A 6,253-nucleotide genomic window follows, 5' to 3' on the forward strand; every position below is an offset into this window, starting at 1 on the left:
CAAGTGGTTCTTTTCACTCAGGGTAGGATAGGGGAATGTGCTCTATGAAAACCCTAGAGGGTAAATTCTCTGATATGAAATAGGCTTTTACCTGACCAACCTCACTGCTCCTAGGATTCCAGTATAGAAAAATAGGAGCTTCAGAGCCTGACGTCCATAGGAATCCTGACTCTGGTAGGTATTAGGGTATGATGGTGGGCATCTTAATGAGCCTCACTTTCCTCATCCTGAAAATGAAGATGATAATACCTTTTCCTTAACTCCCTCATTCCATCCATCAGAAAATGTCTTCAGTGGTACTTCCAAAAGATACCCTGGCTGGGCACGGTGGCTCACGCCTGTAATCCCAGCACTTTGGGAGGCCAAGGTGGGCGGATCACCAGAGGTCAGGAGTTTGAGACCAGCCTGGCCAACACGGTGAAAACCCGTCTCTACTAAAAATATAAAAATTAACCAGGTGTGGTGGCAGGCACCTCTAGTCCCAGTTACTTGGAAGGCTAAGGCAAGAGAATTGCTTGAACCCAGGAGGCAGAGGTTGCAGTGAGCCAAGATTGTGCCACTGCACTTCAGCCTGGGCAACAAGAGCAAGACTCCATCTAAAAAAAAAAAAAAATCCTAAATTTACTAATATTCATCTCTACTGATACCACCTGTGAAATTAGAAAGTCTGTGAGAAGTGAAATATAGAATAACAAATATGGATACTTGATATATCTATGTTGTGTGGGAAATATTTAAAAATTTAAAAATACGGCCAGGCGTGGTGGCTCACGCCTGTAATCCTGGCACTTTGGGAGGCCAAGGTGGGCGGATCTCCTGAGGTCTTTTTTTTTTTTTTGAGATGGAGTCTCACTCCGTTGCCGAGGGTGGACTGCAGTGGCACAATCTCGGCTCACTGTAACCTCTGCCCCCCAGGTTCAAGCGATTCTCCTGCCTCAGCCTCCCAAGTAGCTGGGACTACAGGCATGCGCCATCATACCCAGCTAATTTTTGTATTTTTAGTAGAGACGGGGGTTTCACCTTCTTGGCCAAGCTGGTCTTGAACCCCTGACCTCGTGATCTACTTGACTCAACCTCCCAAAGTGCTGGGATTACGGGCGAGAGCCACCGTGCCTGGCCCTATAATAATCGTAATAATTTAAAAATAAAAAGTAAGGGCCAGGCACGATTGCTCACACCTGTAATCCCAGCACTTTGGGAGGCCGAGGCGGGGGTGATCACCTGAGGTCGGGAGTTCCAGACCAGTCTGACCAACATGGAGAAACCCTGTCTCTAAAAATACAAAATTAGCCGGGTGTGGTGGCACATGCCTGAAATCCCAGATGCTCGGGAGGCTGAGGCAGGAGAACCACTTGACCTGGGAGGCAGAGTTTGTGGTGAGCTGAGATCATGCCATTGCTCTTGAGCCTGGGCAATAAGAGTGAAACTCCATCTCAAAAAATAATAAATAAAAATTAAAAGTAAAAGTAAGCATTGGGTGCGGTGGCTCACGCCTATAATCCCAGCACTTTGGGAGGCCGAGGCAGGCAGATCACTTAAGTTCAGGAGTTTGAGACCACCCTGGCCAACACGATGAAACCCCGTGTCTACTAAAATTTGCTGAGCATGGTAGTTCGTGCCGGTAGTCCCAGCTGCTCGGGAGGCTGAGGCAGGAGAATCACTTGAACCAGAGAGACGGATGTTGCAGTGAGCCGAGGTCGTGCTACTGCACTCCAGCCTGGGCGACAGAGTGAGACTCCATCTCAAAACATAAATAAATAAATAAATATAAATAAATAAAAAGTAAGTACTCTCTGATTAATGAAGTTTTTTAAATTGAAGATTCTTAGTCTCTCAGGAAATGTAACCTCTAACCCCAAGACTTGTGTTGACTCCAAAGCAAGTAAAACATGCGATTTCTTTTAAGAAGATAGTTATAAAACATACCTATTATAGGAAATAATGTTAATTCATAAAATATTCCAATTATTTACTTACAAACTGGCTTACTCATTTCTTCCCGTTTTCTCATTCCCCACAAATATGTGTATTTATATATTATTTTGTGTATACCTATGGTTACAGATACACTTTTTCTTTGTGAAAGCTTTGGTGGAGGAAAAGGTATTCTTTTTCACTGTAACTGCTTGTAATGAAAAGGTACTCTAAAAGATTCCTATCTAGACACAGTGTAAATCTGGCCAGGTGTGGTGACTCATGCCTGTAATCCCAGCACTTTGGGAGGCCCAGGCGAGAGGATCATGAGGCCAGGAGTTCAAGACCAGCCTGGGAAACATAGTGAGACCACATCACTACTTAAAAAAAATAAAATCAAATAGAATATAAATTACCTTTCCCCGGCTCAGCTCACCAATATCTCTGATTGCTGTAAGAGCTTCCTAAGTGGTATCCTGTTTTCATTTTTGCCCCATTCTCTGTTGTTTTCAAAAATATATATCAGATCATATCACTCCCCTAATTTAAAGCACTCCAATAGCTTATAAGTACACTTACAAATTAAAACTTCTTACTTTAAACTATTAAGTCACTTCTGATCCAACACCTGCCACCCTCTCTGACCTCATCTCCTCTTCTTCTCCTTCTGACACACTCTTCTTTGTTTATACATATATCTTTTTTTTTTTTTTAATTTTTATTTTTGGAGACAGAGTCTCTCTCTGTCACCCAGGCTGGAGTACAGTGGCACAAGCTCAGCTCACTGCAATCTGCACCTCCTAGGTTCAATTCTCCTGCCTCAGCCTCCCGAGTAGCTGGGATTACAGGCATGCACCACCATGCCCAGGTAATTTCTTGTACTTTTAGTAGAGACAGGGTCTCATCATGTTGACCAGGCTGGTCTTGAACTCCTGACCTCAGGTGATCTGCCCACCTCGGCCTCCCAAAGTGCTGGGATTATGAGTGTGAGCCACCATGCCTGGCCTGTGTGTGTGTGTGTGTAATATATATATTTCAACTTTTATTTTAGATACAGGAGGTACACATAACAGGTTTGCTTCATAGGTATATTGGATAATGCTGAGGTTTGAGGTATGACTGATCCCATCACCCAGGTAGCAAGCATAGTACCTAATAGTTTTGCAACCCTTGCCCCCTGCCCAGTTGTCCCCAGTGGCTGTTATTACCATCTTTCGGTCTGTGACCACCCAATGTCTAGCTTCCACTTATAAATGAAAGCATGCAGTATTTGGTTTTCTGTTGCTGTGTTCATTTGCTTAGGGTAATGGCCTCCAACTGCATCGTTGTTGCTGCAAAGGAAATTATTTCATTCTTTTTATGGCTGCATAGTATTCCCTGGTGTATATGTACCACATATTCTTTATCCAATCCACTGGGTTATATTTTTTTTATTTTACACATCACAAGTTACCATTAACCAATCCACTGTTGATGGGCACCTAGGTTGCTTCTGTGTCTTTGCTATTGTGAATAGTGCTGGGTTGGACAGATGAGTGCAGGTGTGTTTTTAGTAGGATGATTTATTTTCCTTTGAATATATGCCCAGAATGGGATTGCTGGGTCAAAGAGTAGTTCTCTTTTAAGTCCTTTCAGAAACCTCCAAACCGTTTTCCACAGAGGCTGAACCAATTTCCACAGGGGCTTATACACTGAACATCAACAGTGCATAAGCGTTCCCTTTTCTCTGCAGCCTCACCAGCGTCTGTTGTTTTTTGACTTTTTTTTTTTTTGAGACGGAGTCTCGCTCTGTTGTCCAGGCTGGAGTGCGGTGGCATGATCTCAGCTCACTGCAACCTCTGCCTGCCTCCCAGATTCAAGCAATTCTCCTGCCTCACCCTCCCGAGTAGCTGGGACTACGGGCACCCGCCACCATGCCCAGCGATTTTTTGTATTTTTAGTAGAGACGGGGTTTCACTATGTTGGCCAGGTTGGTCTCAAACTTCTAACCTCATGATCCTTCTGCCTTGGGCTCCCAAAGTGCTGGGATTACAGGCGTGAGCCACTGCATCCGGCCATTTTGACTTCTTAATAATAGCCATTCTAACTGGTGTGAGATGGTACCACACTGTGGTTTTGATTTGCATTTCTCTACACTCACTTCTTGGTGTTCCTTAGGCACAAAGCTCATTCCCATCCCATCACAGGCACTGATTCTGCCTGAACCCTCTACCTATTCCCTACTCTCGGCAACATAGCGAGACCTCGTCTCTAAAAAAACAAATTTTAAATCGGACCTCCCCACCAGGTCTTTACCTGGCTGGCTCCTTACTCAGGTCTCATTTTGTTGTCAGTCCCACAGATGTACTTGAGCAAGTAAGCCAGGAGAAAAAGTTTAAAATTGAAGTTTCAGATGTAGTATAATTTCTGGTAATGACAGGGTGGTGAGGTAGAGGGAGAATAAGGTCTTTGAAGATGAGGTCAAGGAAGCTGAGTGGCCAGGGTGTTGAAATCATCCAGAATGATGACAGGGTTCTGAAGGAGGAGAAGGCTGTGAGTCAGTGACTCAAGTCTTGATAAGTGAGGATGGGAAGGAGGGGATGGTATAGCTAGATAGTATGCACTTCATGGGAGGAGAGATGGTTACAGGAAGAAATGGCAATAATGGTTAGCAGGCAGCAAGGAGAGTAAGGAGAACATCAGTGTCAACTTCTTACCTTGAGGTGGGGAGAGAAAAAAAGAGCCTGTATGTGAGAAGCTGGCTGGAAAGCAGTGTGCTCAGAGGAGAGCCAGTCTTCAATTTAGGCAAAGAGGGGGATGGATATTTTCAGAAAAGATGCTGAGGACATAGAGGAATTTGCTGATCACGGAGCAGGAGACTTGAGAGCCTAGTGAAAGAGGGGAGGGAAGGCTGAGGATCCGGCCTTAAAGACTTGAACTCCTGACAACGACTGGGGTTTAAACAAGGTATAGGGGGATTCATTCTGCCACCTTTAGGGTGAGGCTGGGTGACCAGACCTGTTCTTATGGTCCAGGGAAGTTGCCCCAGGGTGTCGCAGCTTGGTATCCTTGATGCTCAAAGGTGTCTTCCTAAGGCTTCACATGTTGTAAGAGTTTGAGTCGTAAAGCTTTGTCATAACCACTGATGGACATGGGAGAGGAGGTGGATCAAGGACATAAAGAGATGAGAAGCAGCTTTGAAAATACCAGAGGCTGAAATCTGTGGTGATACCAGTTGTATGGTTCTTTTCTCCAGTGGTTCTGCCTTCCTTCTGCAGGAGTTGAAAAGGAGAATTCCAGGACTGATCCAAGGTTGTTGGTTTATACAGCTGGTGTGGCAGAAGAATCTAGAACCAGACCAAGCATAGTATCTGGCCCTTAGTTTACCCACAATGTTTTGAAATGCACAGCCCAGACTGCTCTGCTCTGCACACCTCTTTGGATTCTCTAAGCCTCTGATTAACCACTTGTTCTTTTGAGGTGTTTTGGCTTTGCCTTAGGATTTTACAGTTAAATCTACTCAGCACAGCATCTGAAGCTTATCATGATTTCACCCTACTCTTTTTCCATCTGTACAAATGCATCCTTGGATGCTTCAGGTAACTGCCCTTTTGGTTAGACTTGACTCCAGGAACCTCTCCCCTAGGAAGTACCTTCATCAGCCAATCTCTCAGATTTTTCTGGGCCTGAAAGGTAGGATTAGCCAATGGCATTATCCAGAGCAAGCACTGGACATGTCAGTCACTCCTCTGTAAACAGAATTTAAGGTATGTCAGGGAGTTTAAGGTCAAACATTTTTTTTTTCTGTGATAGGGTCTTGCTCTGTTGCCCAGGCTGGAGTGCAGTGGTGTGATCTTTGCTCAATGCAACCTCTGCCTCCCTGGTTCAAGCGATTCTCCTGCCTCAGCCTCCCAAGTAGCTGGGACTACAGGCACATGCCACCACTCCCAGCTAATTTTTGTATTTTTAGTAGAGACGGAGTTTCACTATGTTGGCCATGCTGGTCTTGAACTCCTGACCTCAGGTGATCCGCCCACCTTGGCCTCCCAAAGTGCTGGGATTACAGGCGTGAGCCACTGCACCCAGCCAAAGGCAAAAACTTTTTCTTTTCTTCTTCTTCTTCTTCTTTTTTTTAATGTATTGGATACTCTTGTGAAGTGCTTTGGTTGCTTTATTCTATTTCATTCTCCTCCAAACCCTATGAGGTAGGCATTATTATTCCCACTCTACAAAAAGAAACTTTATGCCGGAAAGCTGAGTAGTTTGCTAGAGATTATATACACAGCTAATAAGTCACAGGATCACTATTCCAACCCAAGACATCTAACTTGAAAATGCATCTTTTCCACTATGGCCTACC

This window comes from Piliocolobus tephrosceles, chromosome 1 (assembly GCF_002776525.5).
Source record: "Piliocolobus tephrosceles isolate RC106 chromosome 1, ASM277652v3, whole genome shotgun sequence".
NCBI lineage: Eukaryota > Metazoa > Chordata > Mammalia > Primates > Cercopithecidae > Piliocolobus > Piliocolobus tephrosceles.